Source organism: Tachypleus tridentatus, chromosome 13 (assembly GCF_004210375.1).
Source record: "Tachypleus tridentatus isolate NWPU-2018 chromosome 13, ASM421037v1, whole genome shotgun sequence".
Taxonomy (NCBI): domain Eukaryota; kingdom Metazoa; phylum Arthropoda; class Merostomata; order Xiphosura; family Limulidae; genus Tachypleus; species Tachypleus tridentatus.
This window is the reverse complement of record NC_134837.1, coordinates 67,245,456-67,270,093: the sequence shown is the minus strand read 5'-3', so window position 1 is coordinate 67,270,093 and position 24,638 is coordinate 67,245,456. Positions and strand designations below refer to the sequence as shown.

General features: G+C 32.0%; 1 protein-coding gene across 3 annotated transcripts in view; it reads left to right on the top strand.

Annotated features, from left to right (window-relative positions):
* Positions 1-24,638, top strand: part of LOC143238848 (leucine-rich repeat, immunoglobulin-like domain and transmembrane domain-containing protein 2) — a 69,633-nt gene that overhangs the window by 35,420 nt on the left and 9,575 nt on the right. Inside the window, exons 1-4 of one of the 3 annotated variants that reach the window (XR_013020804.1) lie at positions 3,140-3,253; positions 4,161-4,256; positions 14,936-15,080; positions 22,086-22,613. The gene's annotated coding sequence lies outside the window, so the exon portion shown is untranslated. Of the gene's footprint in view, positions 1-3,139; positions 3,254-4,160; positions 4,257-14,935; positions 15,081-22,085; positions 22,614-24,638 lie in introns of those variants that run through there. The other 2 variants (XM_076479423.1, XM_076479424.1) reach the window with 2 other exon arrangements.

Genomic DNA, 24,638 nt, shown 5'->3' with positions numbered 1-24,638 from the left:
CAACGAAAACTCACACAATTGTAATTTTATTTTTTAAGGAATAAACCAACATTCAGAGCCATCTATAATATTGTTTTCTCATGAAGCTGATCTTTTGTCGAACATTTTCTTCTTCTAACAAGAGTGTTACTTTAAGTTCTTTAGATAATGCAATCTAAAAGTATATGTCCATTGCTTGTTTATTTAAGTGTTATAATTTCATACAGAATGACACTCAGACGAAATATTATAAAATTTATCACAGGTGTATAGCACAGTGGAAATAGTATTAGTGCTCATTTTTAGGTAACTTGGTAAAAAATGTCATATCACATGGTTGAGTACGTTGTAAGTCAAGTAAAGACCACAGCAGATTTAAAGCTGCGGTGAAACAGGTTGTGTGATAAATATATATTTTCGTTTTTGGCGTTATGTAGACAGTGTGATGCCACAGAAAATTTTTCTCGTTTTGTCAAGTTTATGTGACAGTATTTCCAGACACAAGTAAGATCATGAAGACTTGTTTAGATCGAGGATTTAGGCTTTCCTAAACGAGGACATCTCTTGTATTTAATGGTATTGGAAATTAAAGAAATATGGATCAACTTGAGGCGTCAGAACTATCCAAAGAGAGACTTAGAATAAGTTTTGCTCAGACACTGTAAACAATGTGCAGCATATTGAATATGTGTAAGTTCACAAACGCAAAGGTCAGAGGGAAAATGTCCATGTATCCCAAATAACACAACTAAACTTTGTCATTAAGGATCTTAGTGTTGAAACGCGAGCAATAGAATATGGTTTCGCTAAATAAAGGCTTCTAGGCAGATCTCCTTCTCAACCATTGCATGCCTGAAACAGTTGGAGAAAGAAAACGGTACTCAGGCTATTTCATACAATAACACACTGGTCAAGTAACTCTACTAACGGATTTTGAAATGGCCAATGAGAAACTGTCGTCTCTGTATGCCTGAAAGATATGGAAAGAAGCAGGGAAGATAATTGTGCTTTATAAATGACAATCTTACGATGAAATCTCTTACAATAGAGACTAAAAAGGATGACTACTAGAAAGAGCATGGTCGTCAGATAGAGCATGAACGGACGTAACTACATGGATTGTTTCGACGTGTTGATGCTGCACTTTTGACGCAATTTACTGAACCCTCTACAGCAGTAGTACCCAACCAGGGGTGCGAGATAGCGTTCCAGGGGATGCGTGATAAAAAATTTTTGCCATCTTCACCTTTATTCTTAAATAAATAATTACTGTGAGGGGGTGCGAGAACATATTAAAATTTTTAAGGGGTGCGAGATATAAAAAAGGTTGGGAACCACTGTTGTACAGTGTGAATTCTAGGTAGACACTACGCTGGCGAACAGTGTTTGTAACCTCGACTCATAAAAAAGGATCTGAATCTTTTTTCTCAAGTGCAAACTTTTAGCTCATAGCTACATATATTTTGACCGATTTGTGATTTAATTACAGCTGCGACAATTGAGAATTCCCTCTTGTTTATTACAGCGTATTTTGAAAAAACATCAGGTACTCTTATTATAAATTATATATAACATTTAATAGTTACACAATATCGGGTTTTATGACATATTCATAATTCTACGTGTTAAGTTTGGTTTATCATATAATATGACGACAGGCTATAACCATTGCTGCAAATAGTAGTTTCTTACATAACAATCGGGAAGTCTGGAATTTTATTATAAACTTTCGTTTGATGTACAGTTCGAGAAAATTCTGCTACTCGGCATATGCTGTAAGATAAACATATATATTGACGAACTCTAAGCGTGTCCATGAAATTCTCCCCATATTTTAATAACATCTAAGATACAAGAAACAATTATTTCAATATCTTGCGCTTAAAATACAGTTGGAATTATACCTGGTATTGGTTAGTGATTAGGGCACTTGACTCAAAACCGTCGGGTTGTAGGTTCTAATCTCGTCACAGATTGTGTTCGCCAGAACGTTTTCTCTGGTAAAAGAGTAGCCAAGCAGTTGGCGGTTGGAACTGACTATGTGCCTTCCCTCCTGTCTATGAACTGACTATGTGCCTTCCCTCCTGTCTATGAACTGACTATGTGCCTTCCCTCCTGTCTATGAACTGACTATGTGCCTTCCCTCCTGTCTATCACTGATAAATTAGAAACGGCTAGCACAGATAGACCTCGTGTATGTTTGCGCGATAAGCAACAAACAAACAAACGTACATCACAAGCTTAAAAAGCACCAGTCAAAAACAACTTACTAAATAACATCGCCTGAGCACCAATCAAAAACAACTTACTGCAGGAGGTCGTGTTCAATCCAGAACAGATAGATACTCATATCCCAAATGCAAAGACGTGAAACCGTAATAATAATGATTCGTACCACCAATCATATTTTGCCGAACTTGAATTGGACTTTATAAAAAAGGTCCACATTGGACCCTCTAGAAAAGTATGTAAAACAAGTTAACACAGTCAGCACAACAGAGAAATAATAACTTGTCTACTGACGTAACTTTAATGTCCTTCAGTGTGACAGCGATGAACCCACAGACTTACAACGCTAAATCCGGGTTCGTTTCCCGGCGGTGGACACAGAAGATAACTCGCTGCTCTTTGCTGTAACGTACACAAACAACAGTCATCACATTATCACGTGCGTTTATTGTACCAATAATGACGTCTATAGAAAAGTCCTTAGAAGATAACATTTATGTTATTGCTTGTCTTATGTAGAATTGCTTTAACGGTTTTACATAAAGTTACATACATATTTATTAAGTATGTAATTCTATTATTCTTATGTGGGCTTCATCTATCTGTAAAATTTCAGAGTGTAGTCCGCCCCTGCATGGATTCCTTGTCATTCCGATATTTATTAAGGCCTAATTTTATGAATCAGCCTTGTGCTATGTTAGTGAACGGTGTGCGTTTCAACGCACGGCTAAAAATCACGACTTGATTTCATCCTTAAGCTACGAATCACCGATCGTGATAAATAAAAAGTACGACGTAAAATTAATTATTTGTCGCGTAATTAATGATTGTTGGTGTTTTCTTGAAACCTTATACTTTCCTCACCTTTATTGAAGTGGATTTAACCGTCTGTGAATCCACCAATCACGAAAGGATTGTAGAAAAATCGACCAACAGTTAGTCAAATGCCTTGCGCGAGATGAGTATAGTAGAATATAGTTCGGCACCGTTATAGGTTAGAGCTGTTCGTGTCATTAGGGTTGCAAACTATGGGCATGATCAACCAGTTGAGTTAACTTGTTCAGTTCACGTTATTCATACCTTTAACTTTAACTTCCTTTGTTGAAGTCCAGGGTTTTAAATAGCTTAGAAGCTTCTTTATCGTGTATTTTAATGTTAAGTTCCATTTTTAAATAGTTTATACGTCATTTTTTTGTTTTATTTTTAATGTTAGCAGAACCTTATGATTGTTGGTGTTGCCAAAAAAATATATATATATGAGGATATTCAGTAATACGTGTTTCTGTCAGGACAGCCATTTGTATAAGGTTTCCACAAGCAAATATTACTGTCAGATCTCTCATTTGTATAAAGTTAACCAGAAGTAAGTGTTACTGTCAGGACAGCCATTTATATAAGGTTATCCACTAGCACGTTTTGCCGTCAGAAATGCCATACGTGTAAAATTACCCCAACAGTAGGTTAGCTGTCAGAACTGCCATGTGTACAGGTTTTCCAAAAGCAAGTGATTCTGTCATGAATGCTGCGTGTATGAGGTTGCCCAGCAACATGTGTTGCTATCCTGATTGCCGTGTGTACAAGGTTGCCTAGGTACAAGTGATCTTAGGACTACCATGTGTATAATATCGCCATGCAACAAGTATTACTGTCAGGACTAAATGAATAGGCGAGCGTATTGATAGCTTTACTTGTAAAGTGTAGTTTAGCGCAGAATCTGATGCAAGGTGGTAAGTCATGCTTAAAGTTGTCTGTTCTACAGAAGGTGAGGTACGAAGTTTTGTTTGGCGAGACCATGCTGGTATATTATATGTCGAATTCAGTACTAAATGAACTTTTATCTGAGAAAGGTGAATGAACGTGAACAACATGAAAATATAAATATTTCAAACTTTATTATTTCGTTGGGAAATTTTCAGATCTTTATTTACTTTTAAAATTTATTTTCACCACAGGCAACATTCGAGTTTTACTCACGAGTTTAAATGTGGCAATAGGAATTTCAAGCTGTACATCATAAAGAAATGAGAAGACGATAGTGACAAAAACAGGTAGGCCAAATGTTTCAGTTATTATGTGTGATACGTGTACGTTAATAGAAAACGACAGTTTAATATGCTATGTCCCAATATTGAATACTTGTCCTATTATATATGCAGAGAGATGTTTTTGTCTCATTTGATAGTAATGGAAATCCTGTACTCTTTTACTGCTTAAAATAATGAAAGAAACTATTTACGTTTGATAAATATCATACAGTTAATTGTAGTAGACCTTATTAACAACTCTGGACAAGAAATGCTTAAACTATTAAGACTAGAACAACTTGTTTTCACACCACGGTTTAAAATGTGGATAGCCTGTGAAGCTTAGAACAACTCTACTTTTCACACCACGGTTTAAAGTATGGGTAAATTGTTAAGCGTAGAACAGCTCTAGTTTCCATGTCATGGTATAAGATATTAATAAACTTCAGTTAGGAAATTTAGGCTTCACTGGGTTCAGGAAATATTCAGCAAGACAGCAAAAACTGTAAAAAATAAACGGGGTATCTACAGGATTTCAGTCATAGGAATTATTTAAATATTCTTCTCGACAAAAATTTAGAGAGGGAACAGAAATTGCTATTAAAGTAACAAGGATATTAACAGGTTTTTAAGTTCAGTGATAAATATATTCCATATAAGCTTTTGAAAACTGAATATACAGGTTTGTGTTCCAACAAACTGTGTAAACAGATAAACATGCGAAAGTGTAAAATTTACGTTACAGAAAATCTGGACTTCAATATCGAGAAAAATCTAGTTTATCGTGGAAAATATTACAATTTTTTACAATTTCTCTTTTTAAAATTTTAGTAATTTATCAAAACTAACAGATTTGTTTCTACTAAAACATAAAATCTGGTTCTTTTGGTGTTCGGCAGTTTCGTAACGTTGGTGGCGTATAAAAAGCGACATCTGTTGCCTTTTAGACCAAATTAAAAATTGCTTTAAAAAATTGATAACGTAAGTAATGCTATGTTTTTTTTAAATAACCAAGAAATACTGCTTCGTATGCGATCGTTTTACTTCGCTTATAGAACAGTAACCCATAATGCAAAATTAATTAGTGTTTAGGAATTATTATTATGATAACTCTTTGATTATACAAAAATTACTACACAAACTTACAAAGAGGTAAGTATTTCTAATGACACACCAAATTTTTACACTAATAACATCTATTTCTTTTTCTTTTGTCAGCATGAAAGGATTGAGGAAATATTTAGTTGTACATGGTGTTCGGAAAGTCACTGTTCACTTATATATTTATTAACAGACATGTTTCAATATAGAATACAGGAGGTAAGTATGAATGACAATTATAAACAATGTTGAAAGTAACCCCGCTGTCGGTTGCTGGCGTGAAATAGACTGAATAGACATATGATTACTAAACTGCACAGTGACTTTCCGAACACCCTGTATTTAAGCCATACAAACTGAAGGTGTTTCTCGGTCATATTAACATCCAATCAATACTGCCTGCAGAAATACTTAACGCACAACACTGGCTCCACCTACTTTATAACAGAGAACAAACAATACTTAGATCGATAATACTGGTTAAATTAAAACCCAAAGATTTGGTTTCATTTACTGGAGCCAAGGAAAAATGTACCAAAATAAACTTATAAACTGTTTAACTCGAAAAGACCGCAAGGGTTACCAGCTTCAAGTGTTTGTTGGTCTTCCTTATTATATAGTGTTTAGTGTTGTAATAACTCTTCCTTGAGGCCTGGCATGGCCTAGCGCGTAAGGCGTGCGACTCGTAATCCGAGGGTCGCGGGTTCGCGCCCGCGTCGCGCCAAACATGCTCGCCCTCCCAGCCGTGGGGGCGTTATAATGTGACGGTCAATCCCACTATTCGTTGGTAAAAGAGTAGCCCAAGAGTTGGCGGTGGGTGGTGATGACTAGCTGCCTTCCCTCTAGTCTTACACTGCTAAATTAGGGACGGCTAGCACAGATAGCCCTCGAGTAGCTTTGTGCGAAATTCCAAAACTAACTAACTAAGTCCTCCTTCTTATATGGTGTTTAGTGTTGTAATAAGTCTTCTGTACTATATAGTACTTTATGTTGTAATAAGTCTTCCTTATTATACAGTGTTTAGTGTTGTAGTACGTCTTCCTTACTATACATTATTTAGTGCTGTAACAAGTCTTCTGAAAATATAGTGTTTTATGTTGTAATAACTCTTCATTACTATGTAATGTTTACTGTTGTAATAAGTCTTCCGTACTATATAGAGTTTTGTGTTCTAATAAGTTTTCCTTACTATACTGTATTTAGTGTTGTAATAAACCTCAGTACTGTATAGAGTTTAGTCTTGTAATAAGTCTTTGGAATATATATTATTTCGTGTTGTAATAAGTATTCCTTACTATATAGTATTTTGGTTGTAATAAGTCTTCTACACAATATAGTGTGAAGTGGTGCAATAAGTCTTTCTTACTATATAGTGTTCAGTCTTGTAATACGTTTTTTGAAAATATATTGTTTAGTGATGTAATAAGTTTTTCGTACTGCATAGTGTTTAGTGTTATAATAAGTCTTCTCTAGTATATAGTGTTTTCTGCTGTAATACGTCTGCTGTGCTGTATAATGTTTAGTGTTGTAATATATTTGTTGTACTATTTAGTGGTTTAATAAATCTTTCGTAGTATATAGTGTTTAGTGTTGCAATAAGTCTTTATTACTCAATAGTGTTTAGTGTTGTAATAAGACTTTTGAATATATATTTTTCGTGTTGTAATGTCTTCCGTACTATATAGTGTTTAGTGTTGTAATGTCTTCCATACTATATAATGATTGGTGTTGTAATAAGTCTTCTGTACTATATAGCGTTTAGTCTTCTAATAAATCTCGAAAATGTATATTGTTTAGTGTTCAAATAAGTCTCGAGAATGTGTATTGTTTAGTGTTCTAATAACTCTTCCATGCTATATAATCTTGCTTTCTGTATAGTATTTAGTGTTGTAATAAATGTTCCTTGCTATATAGTGTTTAGTATTTCAATAAGGCTTTTGAATATATATATTTTAATGTTGTAATAAGTCTTCCGTACTATACAGTGTTTAGTGTTGTAATAAATGTTCCGTACTATATAGTGTTTAGTGTTGTAATACGTCTTTCTTACTATGTAGTATTTGGTGTTGTAATAAATCTTCCTTGCTATATAGTGTTTAGTGTTGTAATAAGTCTTTTGAATATGTATTTTTAGTGTTGTAATAACTCTTACATACTATATAGTGTTTAGTGTTGTAAGAAGCGTTCTTTATTATATACTGTTTAGTGTTGTAGTAAGTCTTCCCTACTGTATAATATTTAGTTTTGTAATGAGACTTTTGTATTATATAGTGTTTAGTGTTGTAATACGTCTTCCATACGATAGTGTTTAATGTTGTAATAAGTCTTTTCAATGTATATTTTTAGTGTTGTAATAAGTCTTCCGTAGTATATACTATTTAGTATTTTAATAACTTGCCTTGTTATATGGTGTTTAGTGTTGTAATAAGTATTTCTTATTACTTAGTGTTTAGTGTTATAATAAGTCTTCTTTACTATATAGTGTTTAGTGTTGTAATAAGTCTTCCATAGTATATAGTATTTAGTGTTGTAATAAGTTTTCTTTACTATATGGTGTTTAGTGTTGAAATACGTTTTCCTTACTCTACAGGTTTTGGTGTTGTAATAAGTCTTTTGGATATATATTAGTGTTGTAATACGGCTTCCTTACTATATAGTGTTTAGTGTTGTAATAAATTTTCCGTAGTATATTGTGTTTAGTGTTGCAATAAGTCTTTCTTGTTATATAGTGTTTAGTGTTGTAATAAATTTTCCGTAGTATATTGTGTTTAGTGTTGCAATAAGTCTTTCTTGTTATATAGTGTTTGGTGTTGTAATAAGTCTTCCGTAGTATATAATGTTTAGTGATGCAATAGTCTACATACTATATAGTGTTCAGTGCTGTAATAAGTGTTTTCAATGCATATTTTTAATGTTGTAATAAGTCTTCCGTAGTATATACTATTTAGTATTGTAATAAGTCTTCTTTACTATATAGTGTTTAGTGTTGTAATGTCTTCCGTACTATATAATGATCGGTGATGTAATACGTATTTCTTCCTATATTGCGTTTGGTGTTGTAATAAGTCTTCCTTACTACTTAGTGTTTAGTGTTTTAATAAGTCTTCTGAATGTATATTGATTGCTGTGGTAATAAGTCTTCGTTACTATATTGTGTTTAATTTTGTAATAAAGTCCTCCTTACTATATAGTTTTAGTGTTGTAATACGTCTTCTGAATGTCTACTGATTATTGTTGTAATAAGTCTTCCTTAGTATATAGTGTTCAGTGCTGTAATAAGTCTTCTTTATTATATAGTGTTTAGTGTTGTAATAAATTTTCGGTACTATATAGTGTTTAGTGTTATAATAAGTCTTCGGTACTATATAGTGTTTAGTGCTGTAATAAAGCTTGTGAATGTATATTATTTAGTGTTGTAATAAATGTTCCTTACCAGAAAGTGGTATGTGTTGTAATATGTCTTTTCTATTATACAGTGTTTTGTCTAGTAATAATCCTTGCTTTCTATATAGTGTTTAGTGTTGTAATAAGTCTTCTCTAGTATATAGTGTTTTGTGCTGTATTGTATAGTGTTTAGGGGTATAATAAGTCTTCTTCACTCTATGGTGTTTTGTGTTTCTTTGTATTATTGTATGTTTATCACTTGTTTTCTGTTTGTGATGTTTTCAGTGCACTCTTACAATAATAATAACCCGTTATTTTTAGTGAATTTTTTGTCGTGAACGATATTTGCTCTTTTTAGTACTATTTCTGGATTATTGGTAAATAAAAGTTTATTTTCAGAAATTTGCTGGGACTCTGTTCAAATTGGCTATAATAATATTACTTATCTCCAACTCCGCTTGTATCACAATGAAGTAGATAATCAGAGCTTAGTGTCGTACAGCATAATTGTTCCCTACAGAGCTGTTCTAAAGCTCTCTAGGGTTTTCAGTTAGTGTGAACAGCAGTTCCTGCCTAATTCACCTATTGTTTTAGGTTTAGACGTATTCAGTAAAGGTGTGCAGAGCTAACACTTTAAATAATGTACTGTACTAAAGAGTTTTTATTACTATGTATGTATAGTTTATATGTTCAATATTGGAAACGTGCGATATTATGCATTTACGGGACATGTGCCGTCAGTCCAGGAGTATTCACTTTACAAGGTTGGTCTGGTTATTGAAAGTCGTATATTAATATCATTGAAGATATCCATTGAGTGTGAAACATAACGCGACCTATCACTGTAGACGTCAGTTCAGGAGTTTACCGACAGAGGGAGGATTATACAGGTTGAATAGAGATTTTGTTTGTAGTTTTTTTGCAGTCGGTAACCTTTCCACTTTCCTGCGGGTGTAAGATAAGATGTGTAAGGAATCACTTAAAATATTTAGGAATAAAAGTTTATTTATAGATTGGTCTTTAGAGAACTTTCTGTAATTTCTTTACATGGTTATTCGTACTGTAATTTATTTTACCAATGAATCTTCGTAGCCTTGAAAAGAATTGTTTACCACGTTTAATTTATGCATAAAAATTCTGATTTATTTGTATAATCATATGTAACGTATCGCACTAACTGCCCCCAGTGGCTTATTGATAAATCAAAGGGTTTGCAAAGCTAAAAATCGAGTTTCTATACCTTCCGTGGGATAAACACAGACAACCCCTAAAGTAGTTTCGTGCTTAAGTTTGTTTGATACTGTAGGTCCTGTATTTGTAATTTGTCATAACCTACAGAGGTTAAGTTGATTAAATTAGAATTACTTTGTAACCTCACTACATCATAGTTCACTTCACTAATGCCCGTGCAAGTTGATAGAAAAGTTAAAGTACACTTTCTGTTGCAAACAGTTATGTTGTAAAGTTTTCATATACAATGCACACGTTCATTATTGCAGTTTATATTTTATTTTAGTCAACACAGAACATTTCACATAGTTTAGTTCACACGTTCATTATTGGAGTTTATAATTTAGTTAAATCAACACAGAACGTTTCACTTAGTTCAACATTATAGTTTATATTTTATTTCAATCAACACAGAACGTTTTAGTTAGTTTAGTTTATACGTTCATTATTGTAATTTATATTTTAATTTAGTCAACACAAAACGTTTCACTTAGTTTGGTTTACACGTTCATTATTGTAGTTTATAATTGCTTTGCAGAAAGTTTAAGAGTACATAGTATACTATTTTGTCAGCTTTACTTTGTTAGCTTTTCTTTGTTTTCTAAAAGATGAAATTCAGTTTCAATGTTACTACGAGAGATTTACAGTTTTACATTCAGTTTTGTTGACGAGACAGTTGTTTTATTTAGATGTTGCCCAGAACTTATACTACTATTACTTTTAGATAATCTTTTAATTCAGAATCAGCATGATGCTTACTGCCCAATGGTACACGTGGTGAACACAAGTTAGGGATCAAACCCCGAATTTTTTGCGTGATAGCTCTTTAACTTCCAGCTAACAATCCTGGTGTCACTGAGAAACTTTCTCGTGGTTCGCTGTTTTTTTCTCACTACACTGTAGATATTTAGTGGTACTACTCCAGTTGCAGGATCACTGGAAAAGTAGGTTTAGTGTTTGAATATGAGACTTAAATCACAACCCATATTACTGTTGACACAGTTAGTTTTAGTGTTTGGATATATGAGTTTCATTCTGAATATATATGGATCAATTCTCAATTTCATATTTTGCCATCCTACCCTACGAACTATTTTATTTTTCGTTATGCAAAAAGAAAATACTTCTCCCACCCAAAAAACAAAACAAAAATGTTTGGAATATCTCGTTAATCACCAGATTCAGAAAATCAATAGACTCAAAGAAAGACTTCCTTTCTCATTATCCTTAACAAAGATTTAATACGTCATAGATCGTTCGTGTTTCTTCCTTTTTCACCACACAAATCTTTTGTTCAAACGAATTTCTTTTTAAATCCTCACCTATTATATATTTTTCAAACTGTATTTTTAACTATATGTTTGAACCTCTTGTTCATAATACATATTTTATCTATACATTTAGTATTTGTTGCTCTTACTACAGATAGTATACAGGTAATGTATTCACAGTATTTATCAGAAATTTTGTTTTTATACTGCATGTGAGATCTCTAATTTATACTACGTATTTATCTGTGTCTATTCGTGTTTTTTGTTCATACTACATATTTTGTCTGTGTTTGTGTTTCTTGTTCATACCACATATTTTATCTGTGTTTGTTTCTTGTTCACACTACATAATTTATATATATTTATTTGTGTTTCTTGTTTATACTACATATTTTAATATGTGCTTATTTGTGTTTCTTGTTCATACCACATATTTTGTGTTTATTTCTGTTTCTTGTTCATACTACATAATTTTTTGTGTTTATTTATGTTTCTTGCTCATACTACATATTTTATCTGTGTTCATTTGTGTTTCTTGTTCATACTACATATTTTATCTGTATTCATTTATGTTTCTTGTTCATACTACATATTTTATTTGTGTTCATTTTTCATACTTCATAATTTATATCTGATCACTTATGTTTCTTGCACATACTACATATTTTATCTGTGCTTATCTGTGTTTGTTATTCAAACTACGTATTTTATCTGTGTTTATTTGTGTTCCTTGTTTGTACTACATATTTTATCTATGCTTATTTATGCTTCTTGTTCGTACTGCATATTTTATCTGTTTATTTATGTTTCTTGTATATTATTACATACATAATTTATATCTGTGATTATTTACTTATTGTTTATACTACATATTCTATCTGTGTTTATTTGTTTCTTGTTCATACTACGTATTTTATTTATGTTTATTTGTATTTTATGTTCCTACTACACGCGTTATCCATTTATTTTGTGTGTGTGCTGTTTTATAGAATGATTTCTTTATGTATATTTTGTGACCGTTGTTAATATTATATATTTATATGTGTATTTTGAATCTGTTGTAGTGACAGTTTGTCTTGTCTGTGTATTATGTAAGTGTTATAAATATATCTTCTTGTGTATTTTGAATCTGTTGGACATAACCTATTTGATCCTTTTATTCTAGATCAGTTCTAGATACTATCTATTTTATTTGTATTTTGTCTGTGTATCTAGTAAATATTGTTGAGACTATATACTTATTAGCGTATTTTGTATCTGTTGTACATAATATTTATATTTTTATGTATTTTTAACCATTGTATGTACTTCATAATTGATCTGTGTATATTGTAATATTGTATATACTTGATACCTTTTCTGTGTATATTGTAATATTGTACATACTTGATATCTTATCTGTATATATTGTAATATTGTACATTCTTGATATCTTATCTGTGTATATTGTAATATTGTATATACTTGATATCTTATCTGTATATATTGTAATATTGTACATTCTTGATATCTTATCTGTGTATATTGTAATATTGTATATACTTGATATCTTATCTGTATATATTGTAATATTGTACATTCTTGATATCTTATCTGTGTATATTGTACGTAATTGATATCTTATCTATGCATATTATAATATTGTACATGCTATCTTATCTGTGTATATTGTAATATTGTACATGCTTGACATCTTATCTGTGTATTTTGTAATATTGTGCATAGTTGATATCTTTTCTGTGTATATTGTAATATTGTATATAACTGATCTTTGTATATTGTAAATGTTGTAAATACTTTTTCTGTGTATTTTAAATCTGCTGTACATATTAGATAATTTATTATTATTTTTGTGTGTGTTGTTCATAGAACGTACTCTAATGTGTATTTTTAGTGAATGTTGTTGATACTACATATTTGATCTCCGTATTTTGTATCTGTTGTAATTACAACATATCTTTCTGTGTATTGTGAGCCAACAATACATACAGTATGTACTATATATATTTGATCTGTTTATTTTGAATGCATTGTACATAATACGTATTTCATTAGTGTGTTCTCGATCTGTTGTAGTATTACGTATCTTTCCGTTTATTTTGAGTTTGTTGTGCATGCTACATATCTTCTGAATGTGTTGTACTTACTACATATCTGATGCTATAGTATTGAATGTGTTGTACGAACTACATATTTGATGTGTATATTTTGGCTCTGCTGTATATATTAGATGTTTGGGAAATACATTTCGGATATACCGTACATACCAGATATTTGGTCTGTCTATTTTCGATCGGCAGTGCACAATACATATTTTATTTGGATATTTAGTGTCGGTTGATAAATACTTATATAGTTAGTAATTTGTTGGACAAGTGATAGTTACGGAGTATCAAGTAATTATCTGTTAGTTAGATGTATCGATCGCTGTATATTAGTCTGGTTAGTTCTTAGCTTCTGATTAAAAGTGGTATTCACCGTATTCTGTGTCAATACCAATATCTATAATTCAGATTTGGTATAAGCATCATACAGTATTAGTTAATATAAGATAAATTAATATCGAAGGGAATCTGACCTCGAATTCTAACGTTAGGAGATCATATGATGGAACAACTTTCACTATATTATTGAAGTAACGACAGTAAACAGGATTCTCAAATAACCAGTACATCTTTTATCAAACGTTGTTTTATCAAGTAATTAGTTTTAAGGCATTATTTAAGGAATTCCCCAATAGTATGTTTGAATTAGTATATGAGATATTAGAGTACGACCAAACTGTATGGGTGAGTTATATTTACTTTGATAATACAATTTACTTAATATAGTTAATATTAGAAAGCAATGAAAGTCACTTTGTAAGAAACATTATTTCAAGCGAAAAAGTCGACAAGTTGAAAGAAACTCTAGGAATAGGTAAAAACGTTCAGATCAAATATCGTATAACGGAATAGCCTGACTGATAAAGTTAATAGCGTTCAAGTGATTAACCTGTAAAATCGTGTAACGAAAGTAATATTTAGTACCTAACGAGAAATCTGTAATGTGTAAGTGAAGAACGTGTGGAACACGACAGATATGATATACTTTATAATTGAACACCTGTAGCTTATAAACGACTGACTTAAAGAACCTGAAATGTCAACTGAAGTATAAAACTGAACAACCTAAGGAACTTGACATGTAAGCTGCAAAATGTAATTAGTTAGACTATAGAGTCTGACAGGTAAATTATAGTGTATTCATAACAAGTGTAAACAATTTTAAATAAGAAAATTAGAAGTGAGAACACCAAAAAGTAAGGAAACAAGGTAGGTATGGGTGCTCCAGGCATATTCGTCTGGGAGATTTTCTTATAACTATCTCTTCAGATTTCTTAGATTTTGCTGATATTTTTGATGTAGCCTTTCTTCCAACTAACCAGGCTGGAAGCCTTTATTTTTGCTGGATTAATGCCTAAGGTTTGTTTTGTGTATTCAGAATTACTGTTTTTAAACTATCTTTATTCTTGCAGTAACTCTTTCTTCTCTTAGCTAAATAAACTTCAAGGTTATCAACACAAGAATTTCTGCTTTCCATTCATTTTGTTTTCTTGAAAGGTATACTTTAAAAATCACTATTTCAAGTACAGTCGTAGATATCAGTAGGTCACACTTAATTTAAAAAGATTGCAAAGGTAGATTATACAGTTTGTCATTCATATTTTCATTACAGAGTGCTCGTGCAAAACCTTGTCAGACTTCGACAGTGGAAGCATTCGCTTTCACATAGAAGACTCGCGTCTTAGGCACCGACTACTATGAAAGAATTCCAAAATAGTCAAGTCAGATGCATAGAACTGAATACATTAATTTTAAAGGTTGGATCATAGTTATAATCTAGATCTAGAGAATGTACGTAGTCCATTTTTTAAGTCTAGCTGATACAGCTGCAGGCGAGATCACGTAGGGTGTGCGCCTAAACAGTTGTGCACCTGCACTTGATATATGGGCAGTTTGTTGCTTGGAAACTCACAGAGCATGTTCGTAACCATGGAGTATGACTACTAATATATTGTTAGCTTATTATTGGTGTTGAACTTGTTATTGTTATTACCAAGGTTATCAGTGAAATTAAGAAAAACGATTTTTCCCATGTTAGCATAATTCAATGTGTATTTGTATATTTACAGAATGTTAAAGCAGGAGAGAGTTGTGCCTTTTCAAAAATAGTAATCTGTTATAGAGTAAGACTAACAAATTTGTGGTATTGTGAATTTTGGTTTTTACACTACCGGCTCTCTCAAGTGGTTTGACGGCTTTTAATCTGCACTTGAGTTGTTTATTACTTAACAGGTTTGTAAAGTGTTTATAAAGTTTAGTTTACATGTTGTTTGTATCGTGTTTTACATTTGTATTTGTGCTACACATCTGGCTTACTCCTACTCTAAGTAGTGCCGTACTTATGATAACCTATAGAATGTAACTGGTAAAATGAAATATATACTGTAATATCCAGTAGAGCCTGACAACTGAATTATTAGATGTCATGGGTAACCTTCAGATTATGAAATCAAAACTGAAAAGTTAATAACTTGATCAGTAAACTACTGTGTATAAAGAATTAACCTATAAAATGAATATTAAACTAGTGAGTTTGAAGGATGAACCTATATAATGAATATTAAACTAGTGAGTTTGAAGGATTAACTTATATACTGAATATTAAACTAGTGAGTTTGAAGGATTAACCTATATATTGAATATTAAAGTGTAGTATATGAAGTGTTAATCTCTTCATTCTTATTTTTAAATCAGTGTGTGCCCTAAGTAAATTTAGAAGGTGTTTATTGAATCCTGGTGGGAAATTCAAAAACTGTGCTGGGGATAATTTTTAAGTGAAATATAAACTTTGCAAGGAAGTGTGACTCTAAGGGAAAAGACAGTATGAGTGTAACAAGACATCTCTTCTTATCCTTCATAAACGAGTGATCTAGAGTTGTTCTCATGTTGTAAAACTGCTGCCTTCGTGAGTCATTCTGGAAAAAATATATTTAAAGTTTGAATTTCTATTATGAGAACAAGCAGGGTTTACAACCGTAAGAAGGATAATAAATCAACAATATCTGGAAAGGTTAGAGTTCAACCAACCATTAATTACGTGCTTGATTGGCTATGTGATTGGGAAGAGATACAGTTCTCTATATAACTTTACAATTCACGGCTTGTCTGTTACTTTAATCAAGTCAATTGACAATCTGTAAAGAGGTTAAGAAGCAGCAGTTAGATTAGAACATGGCAATACATAATGGTTGCAATTCCTTCTGGATGTCAGAAATGGAGTTGCGATATAATATAATTAGAACAAGAGAAAGGTGAACATATTCAAAGAATTGCACTAGATGCCGAACTAGTAATGATTTATTGAGTATACTTTAACTGGAGAACATCAGATAACACTAATTGGTGAAACATACCTGTTTATAAACAGTGTAGAAGTTTGGGACTGGATCAGGAAAAAAAATATAACTGACAGCATAAAACCATATAAAGATATACTGATTGTGGATTATCAAGCTAATGTTTAGGAGGACACATTCTACTATCTGGTGTTAACACCAACAGCCAGTAACTGAAGAAAGTGTATCTGAAGACCTGATGAAGGACAAGAACTTACTTCTAACCATGAAGGTTAGGATATATACACTTTTTGTGAATTGAATAAAGTAGTTGCAACAACTGCAGTACTTAAACTTGGCTGATATGATGTAGATATTATGTAGATTCCATAGACGAGAATAAATCAATCGATATTTGTTGAAATAAGACCTGAGAAAGTAGAACATTTTCAGATACATTGCCAGACAAAATAACAGCCTGGAATGGTCATCACAGAAGTAAACTGCGAAAGAAATAAAGGTATGAATACAACATCAGAAACGTGACTGGATGAACAATCAGATTCTGATAAATAAACATCAGTGTGTACACCGTAGTGTGTACTAAATACATCCTGACAGCAAGCTATAGTGTGTAATTAAACACGTCTTGATAATAAACTGTAGTGTATAACTAAAGACATCCCCTAATGTATAACTAAATACATTCTGACAGTAAACTGTAGTGTGTAACTAAACACGTCCTGATATTAAACTGTAGTGTATAACTAAAGACATCCTGTAGTGTATAACTAAACACATTCTAACAGCAAACTGTAGTGTATAACTAAACACATTCTAACAGCAAACTGTAGTGTATAACTAAAGTCATTACAGAGCCTGAGAAATAAACAGAGGTTTATATGTGATTAACTTGTAGATCTTGAACAACTTGTAGGTAAATTAAAGGTCTCTATATCCTGATATACAAATTAAAGACCTTTATAACCTGATAAGTAAATTAAAGGCCTCTATATCCTGGTAGGCAAATTAAATATCTTTATATCCTGACAACCAAATTAAATATCTCTATAACCTGATAGGTAAATTAAGGTCTCTAGATCCTGATAGGCAAATTGCAGTTTGCAATAATATAACCTGTAGAGCATAAAAAAATAAATTGTGTTATGTAATAGGATATACTTCAGACCTAAGGTTTGTCTGAATATCTTTTCATAGTTGTGGAAATATTAAAACTCGAACAAATAATCGACATCCACTGAATTTGAAATATTTAATTGTTTTCTATTTGCTAATTGTATTAATAATTGTTGAAGTCGTGAATCACGAGACAGTGAACGGTCATAAGAAGTCAAAGTGAACGAGCCAAGGTTGTTGTCTGCCGTTAATCGAACAAAAACTCTATTCTGTTGTGGTATTGGAGGTAGACTTCTATTGATTAGTGTCGTAAAAGTAGGGAGCTAAGTCAGTGTTCTTACGACGCCGATCTTGTTATCAACCTTGTCATTTCAATCACGTGACAAATCTGTGAAAGAATATGTGGCTGAAAATATCTTGCAAGATGGCGTGGAGCTAAGTTATTCTGAAAATTATTAACTCGTAACTAAAGACTCAGTTTGCTAGAACTAAGCTATATTAAGTAATTATGGTCGGAATTTGGCTCTAAATTAGATTAATATATCAGCAGAGGTATAATTATTTATTTTAGAAACAAATTGTAATAACTGATCGTTTTTACTGATTACTCCACACTTTCGGCAACAATAAATTCTTTTTTTGTTCAAACTGATATATAATATATGATCAGTATTGAAACTGGGTAACATATAACAAATCAGTATTGAAACAGTAAGATATAACAAATGATCATTGTTGAAACTGAGTAAGATATAAGAAATGATCAGTATTGAAACAGTAAGATATAACAATCATCAGTATTGCAACTGGGTAAGATATAACAAATGATCAGTATTGAAAATAAGATATAACAAATGACCAGTATTGAAAATAAGATATAACAAATGATCAGTATTGAAACTAATATATCAAAAATGATAAGTATTGAAATTAAGATATAATAAATGATCAGTGTTAAAACTGAGTAAGGTATAACAAATGATCAGTATTGAAATTAAGATATCGTAAATAATCAGTATTGAAACTAAGTAAGATATAACAAATGATCGGTATTGAAACAGTAAAATATAACAAATCATCAGTATTGAAACTGGGTAAGATATAACAATTGATCAGTATTGAAACTGAGTGAGATATAACAAATGATCAATAATGAAACTGAGTAAGATATAAGAAATAATCAGTATTGAAACTAAGATATAATGTATGATCAGTATTGAAACTGCGTAATATATAACAAATGATTAGTATTGAAAACTGCGTAAGATATACCAAATGATTAGTATTGAAACTATGATATAGCAAATGATCACTAATGAAACTGAGTAAGATATAACAAATGATCAGTATTGAAACGAAGATATAACAAATGATCAGTATCGAAACTAAGATATAACAATGATCAGTATTGAACCTAAGATATAACAAATCATCAGTAATGAAACTGAGTAAGATATAACAAATGATCAGTATTGAAACTAAGATATCGTAAATAATCAGTATTGAAACTAAGATATCGTAAATAATCAGTATTGAAACTGAGTAAGATATAAATTATTATGGGTGAAACTAAGATATAACATGATCAGTAATGAAACGCAGTAAGATATAACAAATGATTAGTATTGAAACGAAGATATAACAAATGATCAGTATCGAAACTGGGTAAGATATAACAATTGATCAGTATTGAAACTGAGTGAGATATAACAAATGATCAGTAATGAAACTGAGTAAGATATAAGAAATGATCAGTATTGAAACTAAGATATCGTAAATAATCAGTATTGAAACTGCGTAATATATAACAAATGATTAGTATTGAAACTGCGTAAGATATAACAAATCATCAGTATTGAAACTGTGTAAGATATAAAAATAATCAGTATTGAAACTGAGTAAGATATAAATTATTAGGGGTGAAACTAAGATATAACATGATCAGTAATGAAACTGAGTAAGATATAAGAAATGATCAGTATTGAAACTAAGATATAATGTATGATCAGTATTGAAACTGCGTAATATATAACAAATGATTAGTATTGAAACTGCGTAAGATATAACAAATCATCAGTATTGAAACTGGGTAATATATAACAAATGATTAGTATTGAAACTAAGATATCACAAATGATTAGTATTGAAACTAAGATAAAACAAATGATCAGTATTGAAACTAAAATATAACAAGTAATCAGTATTGAACCTGAGTGAGATATAACAAATCATCAGTATTGAAACTGAGTGAGATATAACATGACCAATATTGAAATTAAGATATAACAAATGATCAGTATTGAAATTAAGATATAAAAAATGATCAGTATCGAAACAGTAAGATATGAAAAATAATCAGTATTGAAACTGAGTAAAGTATAACAAATGATCAGTATTGAAACTGTTTAAGATATAACATATGAACAGTATTGAAACTTAGTAAGATGTAATTGATTATTTTGTTCTTTGATAGAAAGTGAATATTGTTGAAGTTTTATTTTATTACATCATTGTTGTAAAAGTATATCTAATAATTGATTTTATCGTTTTACTGTAAAAAAGTATCTAATAACACTATGTAACACAAATTTTGTTCCTGGATAGCATGTGCTATTTCTTAATTGCTTATGTTGTAAAAGTACAGAAAATAGCCATTATTTCCTTCAAACTTTGCTTTTGTGACCTGGATAATGAAATTTAAAAATTAACCTATTTTTTATGTAAAGACGGGCAAATTTGCACATTTTTATTTGCATAAGATCTGAATAAAACAACGTATGAATCAATATTTACATATATCTTCACTAAAGTTATACAAAAATGATATAAATGTTTAGAAGTGAGTAGTTTTTCGAGATTTGCGATTGTAATGCAAATCACTTTCACGTATAACCCTCAAAATATAGTCTCCCATCACGTTTTCGTTATACGGTCTCGGGTCACAAAAGCAAAATTTGAAGAGATAAATAGGTCTTTTCCGTTTACTTTAAGCATAAGCAACTGGGAAATAACACTTTATGCCCAGGAACAAGAAAAAGTAAAAATTTTAAACAAAGTGTAATTGGTTTTATCGTTTTATTGTAAAAGTATATCTATTAATAAGCCAGACATGGCCAGGTGGGTTAAAGCGTTCGACTCGTAATCTAACTGTCACGGGTTCGAATCCCCGTCGCACCAAACATGCTCACCCTTTCAGTCGCGGAGGCGTTATAATGTGACGGTCAATTCCACTGTTAGTGGGTATAAGAGTAACCCAAGAGTTGGCGGTGGGTGGTGATGACTAGCTGCCTTCCCTCTAGTCTTACACTGCTAATTTAGGGACGACTAGCGCAGATAGCTTTTGATTATCTTTGCACGAAATACAAAAAAACAAAAGAGCAAACAATATCTGTTAATTGGTTTTACCGTTTTATCCTAAAAGTATATCTAATAATTGGTTTTATTCTTTAGAACCAGAAGCTAATACATTACTTTAAAAATATCTATTGATACATTGTTGTTGAAACTGAAATGTGATTACTGATTATTCTATGAATTGTATTATATGTTTCTAATTGTTGATGGCTGTATAATTTGAAGGATTTTTTAATATAAAAATGTTCTGTGCCTTTATGAACTGTATGTTTTACTTTATGTAAAAATGTTCGTACCTTTATCATTTGAAGGTTTTATTTTGTGTAAAAATGTTCTTATGCTTTTAATATTTGAAATCCTTATTTAATTGAAAAACAAGTCTGTGTTTTTATAATTTGAAGATTTTACTTAGTTGAAAAATGTCTGTGTCATTATAGTTTGAATGTTTCATTTTGTGTAAGCATGTTTTATACTTCACTTTATGTTACAAGTGCAGTAAGAGCAAGAAAAGTTCAATATCCGTGTTTAGTCTCAGAGTAGTTAGAATGTTTATTGGTATTTTACCTATATTTTAAATTTTGTGCAAAGCTACACGAAGACTATCTGTGCTAGCCGTCCTTAATTTAGCAGTGTAAGACAAGAGGGTAGGCATTTCGTCATCACCACCCACCGCCAACTCTTGTGCTACTTTTTTGCCAACAAATAATTGCATGGACCATCACATTATAACGCCCCTTACGGCTGGCTGAAAGGGCAAGCACGATTGGTGTGATGGGGATCAAACCAGCGATCCTCAGATTACGAGTATAGTACCTTACCTATCTGGCCATGTGGGGCCTACCTATATCTTGAAAACCTAAAAACATCTATCATTATAACGTGAACAAACAAACGAACCTGTCTCATTATAACACAATAAACCTGTTAGCCTTTTCATTATAAAATATGTAATTGCTCTTTCTAAAATATTATTTTTCATGTCCACAAATACTGAAGCGTTTCCAGTGATAAAGACGAGATACGGAACACCTTGCACTATTTAATCGTGTTACACAGATCAAACAGACGAAGGTTTGCTGTATGATAAACACTAAATCTCCAATCTTGAACCATGACAAGAATACTGACATGTTCTACCGATTTCGAGAATTAGAGTACAAAATCATTGAATAGTCGTTGCTTTGATGTTATATGGCTTGGAAAGGTGGTAGACGTCAGTGTATGGATTTGAGTTTGGAAGGAATCTACAAAATTATTTCAACAGACCAGCTACATCCTTCAACAATAAACGTAAGAAAAGCGTTTCTAAAAGTACTTGAGATTGCATGTTTCACAAGGTCAAGAGATAAAGGTCGTAGCTTTGGAATTATTTCTTGTGATAAATAATATATTATTTTCATCACATGTTTGCAAAAACACAAATACATTACAAGCTCACGTTGCACGAGCTTCTTTGGAACGTTCATTATATTTGTATCTTGTGACTTTAGAGATGACAATAGTTCCGGTTTCAAGGAATATTTTTGTAAGAAATTAAAGAAGAAATATTGATGAGGAATTTGAATTTTTTTAGTTTCAAAAGTGATAGCTGTTGATTAATGTGTAAATTATTGCTCGAACGATGAACAGATTTAGTAGTGAGACTGACACATCAAAGGTATGGCTTTTTCGTGTATTGATTTTGTATTTTCAAACCCTTGTCGCACAGCTATACACAAAGAGACGCAATCTCATAGAAACAAAATTATCTAATGATCAAAACTTCGCTTTTAAATAATTTGTTCTTTTTGAAATGAACTTTCGATAATCGGTGAAACTACAGATGGTTATTGTATCCTGCTGAAAATTACATACATTAAAGAGAAAAATCGCAATATCGCCGTTCATATGGTTGAGAATACGTTTACGATGTAGATGTGGACGAATTGGTTACCCTCGTGGTATGGTTAACTAGATCTAGACGTATTGGTTACACTAGTGGTGTGCTTAACTAGATCTGGACGTATTGGTTACCCTAGTGGTTTGGTTAACTAGATCTGAATTGTTGGTTACCCTAGTGGTGTGGTTAATAATATCTGGACGTATTGGTTACCCTAGTGGTGGAGTTAACTAGGTTTGGTCGTATTGGTTACCCTAGTGGTGTAATCAATAAGATTTGGACTTTTCGTTACCCTAGTGGTGTGATCAACTAGATCTGGACGTATTGGTTACCCTAGTGGTGTGGTCAACTAGATTTGAACGTATTCGTTATCCTAGTGGTGTTATTAACTAGGTTTGGACGTATTGGTTATCCTACTGATGTGGTTAACTAGATCTGGATTTATTGGTTACCCTAGTCGTGTAGTTAACTAAACAAGAACATATTGGTTACCCTAGTGGTGTGGTCAACTGTATCTGGACGTATTGGTTACCCTAGTGATGAGGTTAACTAGGTTTCGGCGTATTGGTTACCTTAGAGATGTGATTAACTAGATCTGGATGTATCAGTTATCCTACTGGCGTGGTTAAAATGTCTGCCACAAGTCTGTCTGGAAGCCCAAATGCAGTGGAAGTAACACGAATCTGAAGTCGATTCAACACCATGATAATTAAGATACGACAGAAATTATTTTAATGAAATGTTAAGTGCGTGGTAGTGATGTTTTTACACAGCATCATTGCACGTATTGATTTTTCCAAAGGTCTTCGTGGTCCGGGCATGGCCAGATGGTTAAGGCATCGACTCCTAATCCGAGAGTCGTGGTTTCGAATACCCGTCACACCAAATATGCCCGCCCTTTCAGCTGATGGGGCGTTTTAATGTGATAGTGAAAGAGTTGGTAAAAGAGTTGGCGTGTGTGGTGATGACTAGCTGCCTTCCCTCTAGTCTTACACTATTAAATTAGGGACGGCTAGTGCAGATACCCCTCGTGTAGCTTTGCGCGAAATTCAAACCAGACCTAACAAACAAACAAACCAGAGGTATTCGGGCTTGCAAAAGTTTTTCTTGTTCGGGGAAAACAGCACATTTGTTTTTGCAACACCCCTTAAGTCCATTTGCTGCTGCTCTATACCTGCTGTTGAGATAAGGTCCATCACTAGGCTACTTTGATATTGTTTATATATATATATATATATATCTTCACAGACCTACTTTATAAGAAACGACATGAGCCAACCATATATATGCCTACTCCCACACGTAGGTACCACCTCTTATCATAAGTCACTGCTGCTTATTTCATTGTCTATCAGTTTGGTACCAAATTCAAATGTGACGCTTTCGACTCAGTCTGAACACCTGTCTTGTATTTTTAACCTAAATTATTTCCTTTTTTTTTCTATTGGAAGTAAAATGTAACCTTTTGTTTACCCATTCCCAGCAGTTAAGCATTTAGAATAGTATTATTCAGACAAAAACATACAATTACGACAGAAAGTTTCGCACCCCTGCATCCCGAGTAGGTTTTTGCTCATAACTTGGAAAGTATCACTATTAGGCTAACAGACGTATGGTATTTTATAAATATTATACTAACACACATCTACATACTTTTTTATGTAAATTAA